The sequence below is a fragment of the Papio anubis genome, chromosome 8, assembly GCF_008728515.1.
Source record: "Papio anubis isolate 15944 chromosome 8, Panubis1.0, whole genome shotgun sequence".
NCBI lineage: Eukaryota > Metazoa > Chordata > Mammalia > Primates > Cercopithecidae > Papio > Papio anubis.
The window spans coordinates 44,375,303-44,393,427 of record NC_044983.1 but is presented as its reverse complement, the minus strand read 5'-3'; the positions used below and the strand labels follow the sequence as shown (position 1 = coordinate 44,393,427).

General features: G+C 40.9%; 1 long non-coding RNA gene across 2 annotated transcripts; it reads left to right on the top strand.

The window, feature by feature from the left end:
* The first annotated feature begins 601 nt into the window (after window positions 1-601).
* Window positions 602-16,408, top strand: LOC110743940. Of its 2 annotated transcripts, XR_004185805.1 has the most exons (4): window positions 602-1,579; window positions 5,622-5,877; window positions 6,933-7,049; window positions 15,871-16,408. It is a non-coding gene; the product is annotated as an uncharacterized LOC110743940 (long non-coding RNA). The 2 variants fall into 2 exon arrangements; XR_002523790.2 differs by lacking the exon at window positions 15,871-16,408 and having other exon boundaries at window positions 6,933-7,627.
* The last annotated feature ends 1,717 nt before the right edge of the window (window positions 16,409-18,125 follow it).

Below are 18,125 nucleotides of genomic sequence, written 5' to 3'. Positions count from 1 at the left end.
ATTGTAAAATATATTCTTAGAAATACTAGAATATTATCTTTTTAAAACTATGTTTAAAAAATGCAGAAGAGTGAAAACACATGTATAGACATAGATAGAGGGATGTGGGTGAGGACAGGATGGGTTTGGAGATGAGGATGGGGATGGGGATGGGGACTGGGACTGGGACTGGGACAGAGACAAAGACAGAGCAAGAGAATGAGACAGCAAGAGACAGCAGAGTGAAAACCTCGTGTGATAACTACCTAGATCAAAATCCACACATGCTAGGAGCCCAGAAACTTCTGTTGTACTTTGCCCAGTCATCGTGACCTCCTTTCTCATCAAAAGTAAACACAGTGCAGACTTATAACACCAGTTAAGTTGGCCCATTTTTTAACTTAATATAAATAGCATCATCCTGTATATATTCTCCTGTGTCTGGCTGCTTGATTTCAACATTGTTTGTGACTCATCATACTGCTGAATGCAGTCGTTGTTCATTCGATTGCAGTGCTTTTTAGAGCTCATTGCGTGTATACACCACAAGGCACGTATCCATGGAGGTCTGAGCTATTTCCAATTAGGAGCTGTTATGAATAAAATTGGTGCGAATATTCTTGAACAAGTCTCTCAGTGCTCATGTGAATGCATTTTGAGGGGGTACATATGCCAGGAAGAGAAATATCTAGGTTTTTGTAGGTAATGTAAACTCTTTTTCCAAGTGGTCTCCATTAAGAGAGAAATGTTGAGCAACCAATGGCTTGCTGACCCACAAGGGTCAGAAACCTAATTTGGAAATAATTTACTTATGAAACTAATTTGAGAGTAATTTACTTAAGTAATAAAATTGTATTCTATGAGTATATTTTTTCCATTAAGATTTATCTCTGTAAAAGAAGAGTTTTTATAACTGAATTTTCTCCTTTCTCATTTGGGATGCAATTGAATTTTCTACTAAACTCTGAAGTCCTCGGGAGGTTTCTAACAGAACAAATGATGCCTTATGGCCAGTATTCTTTTCCAGATCTTCAGAGAAATACATGAAACCACATTAGTATAAAATGTGACTTTGGTAAAGAGACTATATTTAAATGTACGTTTCTGAATCCTTGCTGTTCCTTTAAATTGGCCATGTGGGGATTCTTAGGCATTTTCAAAAAGGAAAGAGCATCCATTAAATAATGATGGGCATAGTCCCCACTGGGAAGGGCTGGCCACAAACCCTGCTCCCACATCTCCATCCTCCAAGCACCCTCCACACTGATGCCCCAGCCATCTTCTATAGGGCATAATTAATTCCGTTACTCACTGGGAAAAAGCTTTAAATGGCTTCCCTTTCATCCAGGTGCAAGTCAGTACATTTGCCTGGCCCACAGAGCCTCTACAACTTGTCTCTGGCACACATTGCCAAGATTGTTTTTACTCAAAGTCGTCGTATAAAATGATGTGTTTCTGGCACCCTTCTAAGCGAATTACAAATATTAACCCACTTAATCTTCATGTCAACCCTCCAAGCTGGGCACCATTATTTACGTTCCATTTTTACAGATAAGGACACTGAAGAACAAGGAGGAAAATGTCTTTCCTGAGTCCTACCGTAAGTGTGGCACCCGCATCCCCGCGCCCAGCATGGGCCAGGCTGGTGAGATGGCCTGTCTGTCTCAGGTTCCTCCGCTTGCTGCCTCCTCTGCCCTGTGGCTGCTGTGCCACCAGTCCCCCTCTGCCCCTGGCTCTGTCCATGCACATGCTGTTGCTGATCAGGATCCTCCTCTGGGCCATTTTTAAAAATCTTGTATCCTCCTTGAGCCACCACTGTACTCTGTGATTCTCTATTCTTAAACTCATGTGTTTTATTAAAAATATAATTTTCATGTCTGTCTCCCCTGCTAGAGTGGTAGTTTCTTGAGGGACAAAGTGGAACCTTATGCATTGTTTTTAATCTCAGAGCCTGGCATGGTGTTTGGGTCACAGTAACAATCAGTAACTATCTGCCCATTGATTTGAAGAAAAGCAGAAAAACAGAAGAGGGGAGGAGGGATTGGGGAAGCTAATTTGGTTGTTAAATAGCAGAAAAGCTGAGAGAGTCAAAAATGCATGAGTTTGAATTCTAGCTTTGATGCACATGAACTGGAAACAAATAACTAAATCTCACTGAGAGTTGTTTCCAATTTATGTGATAAACATTAAAATGGCTATTTTGCCAAATTACCGTAAGAATTAGAGATGTAGGGCCGGGCGCGGTGGCTCAAGCCTGTAATCCCAGCACTTTGGGAGGCCAAGACGGGCGGATCACGAGGTCAGGAGATCGAGACCATCCTGGCTAACACGGTGAAACCCCATCTCTACTAAAAAATACAAAAAACTAGCCGGGCGAGGTGGCGGGCACCTGTAGTCCCAGCTACTCCGGAGGCTGAGGCAGGAGAATGGCTTAAACCCGGGAGGCAGAGCTTGCAGTGAGCTGAGATCCGGCCACTGCACTCCAGCCTGGGAGACAGAGTGAGACTCCGTCTCAAAAAAAAAAAAAAAGAATTAGAGATGTACATAAAGTGACTTGCACATGACACCAAATATTTAGTGACTACTTTTAATGACACTGTATGCTGCAGGGTAGCATTTTATTACCCTAGGGATGGTGCGGAATCCTTTGCCCTCTCCTTCTGGAGAAGCACTGGAACCTTCTCCAAATCAATCAACATTACATGGGCGTCAAATGTTTGTGAACCATCACAAAAAAATTCCAGTGGTTCAAGTTCACGGCATTGGGGAAGGGAAAATTAGGATGACAGCCTGCAAGCAGGAGGGCAAATAAGGCCATTCGAATGCAGAAGCCTTTCACAGAAATAAGCAGTCCAGAGTTGGAAACTGAGAACTTGTGAAAGCACTCTAGCTACCTGAGACGCCAGAAGACTGCACCACTCATTGCATAATGTCACGGTTGTCTACTAGAATACCCAGAACCAGAAACTCACAATTCTCTCTGTACAGACAGATCATGATACCACCTGTGATGACCGAATGGACACTTGTTTCTCCTTGTTGAGGCCCTATGCAATCCCAAAGCACCAAAGATCCACCAGCCCTGCAGGCCTGAGAATGCAATCTCCTGGAAAATCATTGTGTTCTTTTTACCTTCTTATAAAGTGAAGACAAAGCATATTTCCTAGGAAACCACTAGCCAATAAGACATGTGACTACTCACAGTGTACTGTCATGCTATGAGAATCTATGAGTGTCCTTAGCATCATTCCTTTAACAACTGGAGTTTCTTTTTGGCAGCAAACAAGTGGAAGTAAATACTATTAAGTAAGGAATGCACTTGACGTGCTTCTCTACTAGTAATTACAACTCTTTCCAAAGCTTGATTTATTGTTTGTATTTCCACCTGTGAGAGACACATACTTACAGGAAAAGCCCTGATATATTTTGCTCACCCAGATATGTTTATACTGCATCTCTGGTGGAAAAAGCTATGTGAAGGACAGATGCAATGTCGAATTCTTACTGTGGTAGCTCTTCTCCCAGTTTTCAAATCAAATGATCAAAGCAAATACGCTTCACAAATGCTAAGAAGTTAGCCATTAAAATCACTGCAGGAATTCTGAGAGCTGTTTTCAGCCATTGGCCATGGATGTGACATGGCAATTTTGTAGAGTGAATAGGCCTATAATTTGAAGCTTACATGTTGCTGGGTAATAAGCCAAATGAAATAATATTTTCTAGGAAATTTCAAGGCTTTGTACTTGTAACAACATAAGTTATGTAAGTCACAGATCATGACGTGACTTATGATCATAGTTCATTCATAGCTCAATGAACTGTACTTGAATTGGAGAAATAGTTGCTGCTTTTTAATGGGTATTTCATAAAGTCCTTTTGTGTGTTTGTTTCAGCATCCCAGGGAACATTACTTTCTGAATTGGTTTTAAACTGGTGAACAAAGCTACATTAGGATAAGACAGAGAAGCTGGAGAAAAGTGAAAAAACAGAAGAACAGAGGTGGAACCAGTGAGTCAGGAAAGGATACAGGGCAGGGAGCCCCACCCAGGGTGTATTAGCACTAAAGGGCATCTCTGCGGAGAGGGCATGAGGACAGACGGCTCAGCCAGAGCAGAGGATACCAATGGCAGACGATCCCAAGGGAGACATTTGAAATGATAATGGCAACAGAGCCAAAATTGCTATCCAAGAGCCAGAAGATAAGACGGATGCAGGGGTTAGCAAGAGGGTGACATTCTGCTCTATGGACAAGGCCGGGAAGCAGACATTTATATTCTACCTCTCATCTGTGCTTTGCTCACGGTCATCAAAAACTGGCCTCACTAACTCAACAGTTGTGCAAAGCATTAGTCAAAGAAAATGCCTACACAGGATGAAGAAAGTGGTCATTCATTGTAGTTGGAACTTAGTTTGAAGTTCAGCAGTACCGCTTATACAGTCACGTATACAGCACAGCTAAGCTCTGGACAGAGTTCTGACATTCACACCGACCTCGTGGTGTTCACGACCAGCCCACCGAGAATACCCAGCACAGTGTATGGGAAGGGGATTTATAATAAACACAGTTTACAGCCTATACCCCCCCACACACACACACACACATTGCTGCAATCTTGTGATGAAACTTGAATGGATGAGCAAAGAAAGTGGTTTCTTGAGAGGGAAGCTATTCTGAGTGAAGATGCAGTGAACACTGCTGAAAAGACAACAGAGGATTTAGAATATTTCATAAACTTAGTTGATAAAGCAGAAGCAGGGTTTGAGAGAACTGACTCCAGTTGCATCAAACTTTATTGTTGTCTTTTTAAAAGGAATTGTCACAGCCATCCCAGCCTTCAGCAACCCCTACTGTGACCAATCAGCAGCCATCAGCATTGAGGCAAGACCCTCCACCAGCAAAAAGATGACAATTTACTGAAGGCTCAGATGATCGTTATCATTTTTTAGCAATAAAGTGTTTTTCATTAGATACATACAGTTTTTAGACATGGTGCACCTGCACACTTAATAGTCTATAGTATAGTGGAAGCACAACCTTTATTTGCTCTGGGAAACCAAAATATTGTGTGACGCATTTTATTACAATATTCACTTTATTGTCATGGTCTGGAACTTAACCCACAATATCTTTGAGGTACACCTGTACTTAGGATTAAAGAGTAAGCAGAAGAAAGCAGGGAAAATAAGAAAAATGCATTTTTATCGCAATTAAGATCAAAGTGGAAGCACAGAATGGACCATAAATATTGGAAAAGAGGGGAAAAAGGAGAGAAGAGGACATGGAAAATGAGAGAAAAAGAGAGTACTAAGAGAAAGAGGCTTTCTCTGTCATGTCTTATCTCCTGCATATTCTTAGAAACAGTTTTGCACTGTACCTCATCTGGAGTATCCTGCAGACTCTATAAACATGTGGTATAGCAATAAAGCACTTGATTCTGGCTACCTGTCAAATGTTCCATCTATATTTAATTCAATTTAATTTCATTTCATTTAATTAACAAAGAGAACAGAGTGGTCATTCCCATAGTAGTAATAATAGCTTTATATCAGAGGAATAAGTATGCAGAAGCAAGCTACAAGGAAGTACCCTGGAGCAATGCCCATGTTTTCATATTTCTTTCTTTCATTATTTCAATGCCTAGGATTCAACTGCACGGCCTTCTATGATCTATCCTAAAAAGTCAGTTGGTGCCACTTCAACCATATGTTATAGTCAGAACAACCTAAACCTTGCCCAGATTCACAGGAGGAACATAGGGAGATCTCATTCTCCGTGGAAAGAATGCCACGGTCACATGGAAAAGGAGCCTATAAGATGGGAAACATTACCGTGAGCACCACTGGAAAATACAGTCTACAACAAACATTTTCCAGAAAGCCCAGGAAGCCGTATCTCAGGTAAAAGGCAATGATCACTGATGTAAGCCAGGGGGTGGAATATTCAGGGATGACCAGTGCATGGTTAGAGGACTTCCTGCTGAAAGTCCCTGTTTCCTATGGATCTTCAAACTGCTGACATCAGGACTGGATAAGAAATAGGATAATTTGGTTGCAAAGTTCAAAGCTTTGGGCTTTGCGACTGTATCAGGGACCATAATATGTAAGTGGCCATGAGGAGCACAGGGAAATAGTTAGATTTTACACAAATATGCACATATTTATTATTCAGTACTAATGTGTAAGTAACCTACCCTGTAGAAAACGTGCTTGTCTTTGGCGACCTTTCACCCAACCTGTCTTTGGCTTTTGCACAACAGCTTCTCAAGATGACAAGAGCCCTCAGAATGTCCACACTTGAGAGCTTTGGTATTTTAATCTTTTCAATGAGGATAATATAACCTTGCAGTATATGTTGGTGAATTGATGGATTGATTGATTTAACAATTATTGTTGAGTTTTCCTGTAGTTAGGCACTGGTCGAAGCACAGTGGCACAGTAGTTCAAAGATAAATGATGTCACTACACTCACGGCATTTACATCCTACTTGCAGAAGCCACACACTAGAAATATAAAGACAAAAATAAATAAAAACATAATTTCAGATAATGAAGGTAAGTGCTAGGAAAAAATTGAATGAGGGACTGTGATGGCGAACAGTATATGAGGCTGACCTGCATGAGGTTTTCAGGGACAGACTTTCCAAGAACATGCTATTTTTATGTTAAACTGCAAGAATCCAGAAGATGCTAAATAGGTCAGAGCAATGCCGACAATGTTATAAATATGTTCTTTGTTACTTGTTATATGGTATTTTAAAGTTCAGTAGGCTTTTAGGTGATATCAAAAGTGAACATAATAAGATTGATCTCTTTTCATATACATATATAAAATGATATAGAAAATCAAACTTTAAGTAGAGGCAATATTCGACTTAAGGATCTGCAAAAAGAGCTTGAGTTAGGTTTAAATTACCAAGCCCAGGTTGTGCTTGCCCAATTTCTCTGTCTTTCAGAGCAGCAACTGCCTCAGAACCTCCTTCATGTTCTGACACTCTGCAAAATCCAGCGTGAGGTGCTGAAGAACATCCCTGAAGACCTTAATAGGAAAAGGCGCTGGAAGTGGAGGCAGGGTAAGAAAATTTCCAACAAGCATGATGTGTGTCATTCTGTCACCACACCTGTGTCCTCTTTTTCCTTCAATTTTCCTCCTGAGGAGAAATGTGTGAGCTGCTACTGGCTGGTTCTCATGCAAAAAGGAACTCCTGTGAGACAATCAGCCTTCCTAAAGAGGACTATCAACAGGTAACCACCGGAAGGGAGTAGCAGCTAGATTAAGGGCACTAGCTCTATGCGCTCAGTAATTTTACTTTTTTTTTTTTCCATTCATACCAAAGCACTGCAATGTGTAATTATAAGATGGATCATATGTAAATGTGTCTGTTGTTCTTGCTAAGTTTTAAGTGGCTTGGACCTGCCACTTAAAAAAATGTTGGTTACACCCTTAATGTACATTAAATACATCAAAAAAGTTTGACAGACTTAACACCAAAGGGCAGAGTTTGAATGTTCCCTTTCACTCAACAAAACTTGGTACTGTTTAATCATTAGGTAAAATCCACCGAAAGTCCCTGTTTTGTTTTTGTTTTTGTTTTTTGTTTTTGTTTTTTTCTTTGAGACGGAGTCTTGTTCTGTCACCCAGGCTGGAATGCAGTGGCACGATCTCAGCTCACTGCAAGCTCTGCCTCCCAGGTTGATGCCATTTTCCTGCCTCAGCCTCCCCAGCAACTGGCACTACAGGCGCAGGCTACCACGCCTGGCTAATTTTTTTGTATTTTTAGTAGAGACGGGGTTTCACCGTGTTAGCCAAGATGGTCTCGATCTCCTGACCTCATGATCTGCCCACCTCGGCCTCCCAAAGTGCTGGGATTACAGGTGTGAGCCTCCGTGCCTGGCCCCGTTTCTTATGTATCTTCATCCTAACTAACATTTTACCAGCTGCAACTTATCCATAAAACTATTACAATCTTGTTTTGCCTGAGTTTTTCATCCTGTGGTTGGGGCTATGTTTACCTTGGCTTATAAAATCTCACCTTCAGCTGACATTTCACAAAGAGGAAGCATGCTCTTCACCCACATAAAGACAGGTGGACAAATGGCTTTCCCGTTCCACTCCCCCACTCAACTATAGATCTCGTACAATTGCAAAAGCTTCCAAAATTGAGAACTAATGCATCGCTCACCTGACTGAACGACATCGTAATAGTGCCTCAGAACAGCTACTTATCTAAAGTAAAACGGGCCTGACAAAATTAGGCCCAAGGGTGACTTCTGGCTATTCCTAGCTAGGCTAGCCCTCTCTAATCTATTACAAATAGAAAGCATTGAACATAATGGAAAAACAAGTACATGAAGACTCTGAAAGGTGACAGGAAGAAGGAAGACAGCGTGGGGGCCTCGGGACTTGAGGAGCGAATGGCAGTGAGTCCCCTGGGTATTCTTCATGCCTTCATGTGTCCTGGACAGGACGCTCTAGATGCCTACAACCTAGAACTCACAACAAGACAGACAAAAAGAATTCCAGGAAAAGCCTGGTCCTTCTGGCCACAGAGCCAGGATAAGGGTGGCCTAACAACAGAAAATCTCGTTGGGAATACCTGTCTTACTCCAGCCAAGCTCCAATGGAAAACCACACTCCTCTTTCTGCTTCTACCCCACCCCCCATTCTGTATCTTCTCAGCTGATGTATTAGTCTGTTTCCACATTGCTGATAAAGACATACCCAAGACTGGGCAATTTACAAAAGGAAGAAATTTATTGAAGTTACTGTTCCACATGGCTGGGGAGGCCTCACTATCACAGCAGAAGGCAAGGAGGAGCAAGTCACATATAGTTCCAGATGGCTGGAGCGGTCTCACAATCATGGCAGAAGGCAGGAGGAGCAAGTCTCATCTTACCTGGATGGCAGCAGACAAAGAGAGAGCTTGTGCAAACAAATTCCTGTTTTTAAAACCATCGGATCTCATGAGACCCATTCACTATCACGAGAACAGCATGGGAAAGACCTGCACCCGTGATTCAATCATCTCCCACCAGGTTCCTCCCATAACACATGGGAATTATGCGAACTACAAGATGAGATTTGGGTGGGGACACAGAGCCAAGCCATATCAGCTGGTCAAGAGGAGATTTGAACTCCCACCTCCTCTTCTGCTCCTGGTTCCCCTACTGGGGTAGTGCCAGCAGGACTGAGCAGGGAGCTAATCTTCCACTGCCCACCAAGGAGTATGCAGGACCCAACAGCCAGCGGAGCCTCCACCTCTGCCCAGCACCAAGGAAACATCATGTGGTGGAGCGGGGCAACTAGGGACCATAATTAACATTCCACACCTGCCTGCCCCTGGGGTGGGCCTGAGGGCCTGAGACTCCCTTCCCCAGTCCAGAGGGGCCTGCTTCCCAGCACCCTCAGCCACCGCCGGCAGAAATCAGTGCACCACCAGTGGCACCAGACAACCAAGCAGATCAAAACAATACCGCAAAGACTGAATGTAAACTGCCATGGCGGCCACAGCCCACAAAATTGTCCAGGACCTGCATGCTAAGCCTAAACAGGGTAGATTAATGGAGGATTTTAGAGGGACCCAGACACTCTAACGAAATAGACAAAATGTCCAGGATACAACCAGAACTAACCTGTCAAAGAACCAAGAAACATCACCAGCTGAGCAAGAAAACATGATCAACAGATGCCAGCATTGAACTGAATCAGATGTTGAAATCATCTGACAGGAATTTTAAGGTGCCTATAATAATAATCCTTCAGCATGAAATTCCAAATTCTTTTGACATGAATGAAAAATAGAAATGACAGAAGTAGGCCAGGCACAGTGATCATGCTTGTAATCCCAGCACTTTGGGAGGCTGAGGCAGGAGGACCACTTGAGCCCAGGAGTTCAAGACTGACCTGGGCAACATGGCGACATACCATCCCTACAAAATTAAAAAACTAGTTGGGTGTGGTATCACATGCCTGTGGTCCCAGTTACTCAGGAGGCTGAGTTAGGAGGATCACCTGAGCCCAGGAGACTGAGGTTGCAGTGAGCTGTGATTGCACCACTGCACTCCAGCCTGGGCAACAGAGCAAGACCTTGTCTCAGGAAAAAAAAAAGGAAAAAAAAGAGAATTTACAGAAGCAAAGGAAGAGTTATAAGTGAAATTATAAAGTTGAAAATACAACAAAAATAAAAACACACTGGATGGGCTCAATAGCAGTGTGGAGATAACAGATGATAGAATCAGTGAACTGAATGGCAGATAAGTAGAATATGCCTAATCAAAACAAAGGAGAGAAAAGAGACAGAAAAAAAAAATTGGAGTCTCAGAAACCAGAGAAAAAATAGAGAAAGTCCAACTTTCATATTATAGGAGTTTCTAAAGGAGAGGAGAAAGAGAGTGGAGCTGAAAATGTATTCAAAGAAATAATAGGTACAAGTTTTCCAAATGCCAAAGGTAAGAGACAGAAACTTACATCTTCCAAAAGCTGAACAAATCCTAAATAGGATAAATCTGTGGAAATCTATGCCAATATACATCATCACCAAATTTCTGAAAGCTAAAGACAAAGAAAAAAATATTGATGGCAGCCAGAGAGAGATAACTTACATCGAGGCCAGAAGGAATTTGCACAACATTTTTTAAGTAATAAAAAAATGTAAACAGTGATTTTAATATCCAGTGGAAATACCCTTCATGAATAAAGACATCCTCTAGCAAAGGGAAACTCAGAGCATCGGCTGCCAGCAAGCTAGCCCTTGAAGCTGGGATGAAGGAAGTTCCCTCATACAGGGAAGAAATGGTGTCCGAATGCTACGAACCTCGGAGAAGAAAGAAAGACATTGGAGAGAATTAAATAGCAATAAATATAACAGACTTTCCTTCTCATGGGTTTCTTAAATTTATTTGATGGCTAAGGCAAAATATATAACAGCATTTGATGTGGGGCTAAGTGTGTACACAGAAGAAATACTAAGCAATTGTATTTTAAAGCAGAGAAGGTAGTGAGTAAGACCTGTATTGAAGACTGGGTTCTACGCTTCACTCAGTTATAAAGGTTCAATACCAGTAGCAGTGGTTAATCGTATAGGCATATTGTAGTACCTAAAGCAACTACTACTAAAATGTAAGATGGGTTTTATTCAGGAACTCTATAAATAAACCAAGGTGGAATCTTAAAAGTGTTCACGTAACCGACAAGAAAGCAAGAAAATAGAAACAAACCAAGTAATGAGAAAGAAGAAACCAGCAGAAAACAATAAATGAAGTGACATACTTGAATAATGAAGTGGCACAACAATGGTCTTCAACGTAAACAGTCTTAAATAACCAATCAAAAGATGGAGATTTCAAGAAATGATAAAAAGAAATACTATCCAATAATATCCTGTCTACCAAAAATTCACTTCAAATACAATGACACAGGCAGATTGAAAGTTAAAGGATGAGGAAAGTTAAAGTTAAAGAAATATACGTGCCATGCAACATTTTTAAAAAGCAGAAGTAGGTATAGTAACATCCAATACGGTATTATTCATATTGTAAAGTATTCTTCAGAAAAAGAAAATTACCAGAGGCAAAGACAGGCGTGATATACTGGTCACTGGGGATTGAATTATGCCCCTCCCTCAAAAACATATGTTGAGGTCCTAATGCCTGCTACCAGTGACTGTGACCTTATTTGGAAGTAGGATCTTTGCAGAGGTAATCAAGTTAAGATGTGATCTTTTCAGATTCACATAGGATCGAATACTATGAATGGTGTCCTTGTAGAAAGAGGAGAATGTGGACACAGACACCATGTGATGTGGAAGACAGAGACTGGAGTGATGCATGCACAGGCCCAGGACCAGCAGGGACCCATCACCCATTGGAAGCCAGGAAAGGCAAGGAAGAATTCTCTCTTAGAGCCCTCAGAGGGAGCATGGCCTTGCCAACATTCTGATTTCATACTTCTAACTTCCAGAACTTTGGAAGAAAATGTTTCTGTTCTTATTTAGCCACTAAGTTTATGAAAATTTGTTGTGCAGCCCTAGGAAACTAATACACTGGTAAAAGGATCGATCCCCCAGTACACATAACGATCTTCAATGTACTTGCACCAAACAATAAAGCCTCAAATAAAGCAGTCTCACAGTCCTCCCACTTCTGTAACTTTGTCATTTCAAGAATGTTACGAACATCGTTATAAACAGCATGCAGCCTTCTTCATGTGTTCACCAGCTTATCATCGAGGTCCACCTTGAACCCAGGGCTGGGCTTGGCTGCTTCCTGGGGAGGTGGCCGTCAGTGCTGGCTGCTCCCCTACACCCATGACCCCTCCTCCAGCACATGACTCTGATTTTATTTGGGAGCAGCACAATTCCCCTTTGGAAGCCCACATTTTCAACACTCCCTCATCTGATAGAAGCATACCAGAAAATAATTTCATCTGTTTATCTGGAGCTATAGGGTACTCTAATTAAATGATTATAAAATTTTCTGTAGACAAAAGTATTCTTTGACGACTCTAGCTGCACACAGGCTATTCTGAAACTCATTTCCAAGCACATTACTTGAAACTGGGGGTCAAAAATAGAATAGGTATGTATTTTAAATATAAATCTTTATGTTTTGAAATCTCTGCCTAAATGAGAAATTGTAAGCTTCAAGACATATTGCTGAATCTACAGAGAACAGGGCAGTGGCTAACATAAAATATGAACTTCAATGTAACAGTAATTGAATACATGGGTAAAAACAAGAATTAGTCGTACTCATAGTGTTTATGTCTCCTGCCATTCTTCAATGAGGTAGTTATAATGCATTAGGTTTGTTTTCTTTTCTTTTCCTTTCTTTTTTTTTTTTTTTTTTTGAGACAAAGTCTCACTTGCCACCACACCTGGCTAATTTTTGTAATTTTTGTATTTTTGGTAGAGACAGGGTTTCTCCATGTAGGCCAGGCTGGTTTCAAACTCCTGACCTCAGGTGATCCACACCCCTAGGCCTCCCAAAGTGCTGGGATTACAGGTGTGAGCCACCATACCCAGCAGGTTTATTTTATTTTATGTACTAAATGAAACAGGTGCTGCTAGGTTCTATATTAGACTGACATTTTTTTTAGAATGTGCTGTGAAGTAAAATCAATAATACTTATTATGATTAGCAAAGATTACAAAAACCTCTTTTTCAGAGCTTACTAGGTGGCAATTCTGAATTCAGTACTTATAGGCACCATCCCATTAAATTCTTGTAACAATCAAAGAGGGCAGGAGATATTATTATGCCCACCTGGTACAGGAACGTTCAGATCTAACACATTTAAGGCAACGTCCAAACTCACACCCTGAGCAAATGGCAGAGCTAAGATCCTGGCTCTGTTAGACTGTAACTGCTACATATTACAAAAGCACAGAATAAGCACAATGTGAGGTCAACATTGGCAAATGCCCCAAGAGCAGTCCAGGCCATTGCTGTGTGGAGATCAAGGCCAGGTGGTAGTGGGGCTGGGGACAGGCAGCACTGAGGGAGAGACATCTAAGCCAGCTTCGGCTGTGAGTAAGATCCTAATGAATAAATGCTTGAGTGACTTCCAGGCAGCCCTGCTGGAGGTGGGTGTTTTGTGCCATGCAGCCCTGGTCCTAAAGACCTAGCCTCTCTCCTGCTGAGACTGCCTTCGGACAAAAGTCCACACCTGCAGGACGGTGTTATCTGTGCTTGGCTCAGCTCCCCCATGGCTGCCCTCCAGGCCACCCGCATTGCACGGATTTTTGTACTGGAGGCAACAAAGCAGAATGTTAAAGAACCCAGAATTGTGAGGCAAAGCTGAACAGGCTCTTCTCTGCCACTTTCTTACATATAATCTTAGGTCAATTACTTATCTCTGAGCCTTAATCTCCTCATCTGTAAAAGGGAGATTATAGTGTTTAATTCATAGGAGTCTGTTAAGATGCAATGAGATCATGTAAGTCCTTGCATAGGGTTGCCTCCTAAGGGTAAGAAAATTGGGGCTATTCTCTGTTTCATTATTTCTTAAAACAGGGATCAAAGTGGGTAGCATGAGAACCAAATACTGCTGGTAGCCACACCATTTGACTTCTGCAGTGTTTCAGAGAGGCACGCCCTCCCCAGGCCCCTAGGCTCTGACCCTCCCCAGGGTCCTACCCAGCCCATTCACAGGCACCTGCTGCTGGATGGGCCCTGGGTGCCCTGTGAGGTTTCAGGATCCATTCTCCAATCTCCCCAGCGATCTCCCTTTGGAAGGATAGGTAGGTAGAAAGGAAAAGTAGCATTCATTGCAATATACCCCAGTTTTGCTGACAATGTTTCCATCCTCTTCAGATCCAGTTGTGTGAAGGGCCTCTGTGATGGGCCGCCTTGTCCTCTGTATGTGGGATGTGCCTTCTGCAGGCTGGCTCTGGCAGGAGCACTCGCAGACCCCCGACGCCAGGCCAAGGCCACACGCTGAATGCTTTATGTGTAATCAGTGTGTGCCCAATGGCAAATATCAAAGTTGGTCTTGGGACTTCTGTTTGCTCCTAATTACTGATTTATAGTTTCAAATGCATGACTGCTTCCCAAATACAGCAAGTGATTATGGGCAAAGCACCTTGGTCTTTGTCCTTAGGTCTCTCTACAGTAGTCATTAAAACACAGTCACACGTGGCTTAAAGGCAGGGATGTGTTCTGAGAACCATGTCGTTAGGCAATTTCATCCTTGTGTGAACATCACAGAGCGAACACACAAACCCAGCTGGCACAGCCTACCACATTCCTAGGCTATAGTATAGCCTCTTGCTCTTAGGCTACGCTGCGGGCAACTGTAACACAAAGGTAAGTATTTGTGTATCTGAACATATCTAAACCTAGAAAAGTGCAGTAAAAATACAGGATAAAAGAAAAAGAATGGCACATCTGCATAGGGCACTTACCGTGAATGGAACTTGCAGGAAAGGAGGGTGTTCTGAGTGAGTCAGTGAGTGAGGGTGAGAGAATGTGCAGCTACTTAAAGCCTCTCTATGAGTTTCCATCAAAGTGCCTTCCAAACCCACAATTTCATGTTATTATACCAAGGGAAGTAAGTCAAGTGACAGAAATAGTGGATCTGAGAGGCACCATGATGAAAACTCATAGAGGCCTTAAGTAGTTGAAAATATTCTTTACCATTAAAAGTTAAATGCTTTTCTTCTGAAACAAAATTAAGAACCGATCCTTAATAGAAAAGCTGGTAGGCAAGCTAAGTCTAAACTTGAAAGTTACTTTTTAAGGTGATCCTTCTCCTTTCTTTCAATGTCAACACATACTAAAAACTCAAGAAAAATTCCTTTGATGCATATAATTATAGATCACCTCACTATCTATTATTTTTAGCTTATTTGTCATTTTTGAAGATTTAACTGATTTTGGTCCAAAGGTTGTACTTTGGGAGTGGAGATAAAGAGAATAAATCCTAAATTATTAAAAGATAATATTTACATTATGCTGTCAAGATTTGTGCAACGTATCTTAACTGTTCTTTTTTAAAATTCTTAAATCTTGCCTGGTAAGTTATGAAACTTTCTTTGGTGCTGCCCTAGTTAATGTAGCAAGGCTTGCCAAGTTGAATTTACACACAGTTCCTTATGAATTGTTCTCCTTGTGCAGTTGAGTTCCCCACATTGAGTATGACAGTCACAGGGGTAGCAGCATCACAGCTCTGCTGTTTGAAGTGTGATTAATATGCTAACTGCTCAGTTTAGAATAAAAATCCATTTAGCTGATACATCCAGCCTGTTCTTCTAAATCAGTGCTGCAATGGCCTTCAAAATAATTGTTGGCTGGAAGATGAAAATCTGCTAAGACATGTATATAGTCTGAATTATTTAAATGAGCATTGAAATGCTAGGTATTTGAGTAAAAGTGGTATGCCTGTCTGCTCATCAGCAGGACTGAAGACTGTGTGGCAGCTGATATTCTTGACCAACTCCTTGTGCTACCCAACAAAGGCACTGGTTTGAGGAAGAAATCCACCCTCTACTCCATCTCCATTCACCAAGCAATGGCAATGAAGTGGAAAGAACAAACAGCTAAGCTTTAACCTCAAATGCCAATCAAACTCTACCATTTCAGTGATCATTTTAAGCCTTCTGTTTCTGTTTAAAAACAAAAGCATCCTGAATGTTACCTCAGTTTATTGTCAACTAGCCAAATTCTTCCCTCATATATTGTTTAATGAAATTGCACATTTAATAGCATGTGGTTGCCACACATTGTTTATTTTGCTTTCAATTAAATGTCATGGGGCAAAAATGGAAAAAAAAATATTTCAAATGAAACTTTATTCATGTTTTAATTGGCACATCTCTTACTGAAAAGATACATACTTTCCAAATGAAATTAATTTTTTTTCTATTTTACTTTAAATATTTCTCAAGTGAAAATGAAATTCAAATCATAAAACAGAATAATTTCCATTTTTATTATACCAACCACCGTCACTGTAGATAAAAATTATTTTTAAAATGTAGTTTTCTAAATTGCAATTGTGTCTTAATTTGCTGTTACATACTACCATCTTGAAAACTAACAAGCATTCCAATTAAACAGAAGATGTCAATATTAGCCAGATCTTCCTGTTCCCTAGTATTAGAACCTTTTTGAGTCTTTAATTTCATTAAATTGAGGTTAAATTTGGATTTCCTTTTTTTTAAAAAAAAAAAGACATAATTTTAAATTGACATGCAGCTATAAAAACAATACAGAAAGATCCAGTTTACATTTTACCCAGTTTCTTCCAGTAGTAACATCTTGAAAAACTCTAGTACAATATCACAGCCATGTACTGACACTGACACTGACACAGCCAAGCGATGGAATCGTGCCATTGCCCAAGGAGCCCGCCTGTTGCTGTTTTCTCTGACCACCCCACTTCCCTCACCATCTGCCCTCATGCCTGGCCTATAGCAATCACTACTCTGTTTTCCATCCTGTGAATTTGTCATTTTGAGATTGTACATTATGTAACCTGTTGTGATGGGCTTTTCTCACTCAGACTAATTCCTTGGAGATTCACCCAAGTTGTTTGGTGTATCGATACTTCATTCCCTTTTAATGCTGGGTAGCAGTTCATCGTATGGACGTACCACAGTTTGTTTAATCATCATCCATCAAAGGATATCTAGGTCATTTTTTCTATTTGGAATTATACAATTAAAGTTGCTATGAATAGTCAGTTACATATTTTGCATACACATATGTTTTCATTTATTTGGGATAAATGCCCAAGACAACAGTTGTTGAATTTTTTGATAGTTACATGCATGTTCAGTTTTACAGGAACTACGAAGCTGTTTTTCAAGGTGGCTATATCATTTTACATTCCCACCAGCAATGTGTGAGTGATCCAGTTTATCCACATCATTGTCAGCATTTGGTATTGTCCCAATTTTTTATTCTAGCCATTCTAATAAATTTATAATGATACCTGACTGCACTTTTAATTTCCACAATAGCTAGTGATGCTGAACATCTTGTCATGTGCTCATTTTCCATCATATACCCTTTCCATCAAAATGGTTTGTTGTGTCTTACTAATTGTTGAATTGATTTTTTTTTTTTTTTACTGTTGAGCTTTGATAGTTCTTTATGTAATCTAGATACTAATCCTTTGTTGGATACATAGTTTTCAAATATTTTCTCCAAGTTGTCAGCCTGTCTTTTCATGCTTTTCACCAAATCTTTCATGGAGAAAATGTTTTAATTTTGATAAAGTCCAATTTATCAGTTTCATCTTGATTTCTTCGTAGTGATTTCTAGAATATTGTTTTGCATATTTTCCTTAGTGTTTGTTGTAGGTAATTATAATATGCATACATAAATTATCACAGTCTGTTGGCATCAACATTTTACCAATTCCAGTGCGGTGTAGAAACCATACTTCCATTTATGTCCCTTTACTCTCCCACTTTTCCCAAGAACACCACATCAGATGGTTTTATAAATCTTGCTTCAATGATCAAGAGTGATTTGGGAAGTCATAAAAGGAAGCATCAGCCAGGTGCAGTGGCTCCTGAGTGTAATCCCAGTGGGAGGCCAAGGCAGGCAAATCACCAGAGATCAGGAGTTTGAGACCAGCCTGGCCAACATGGCACAACCCAGTCTCTACTAAAATACAAAAATTAGCCGTACGTGGTGGCAGG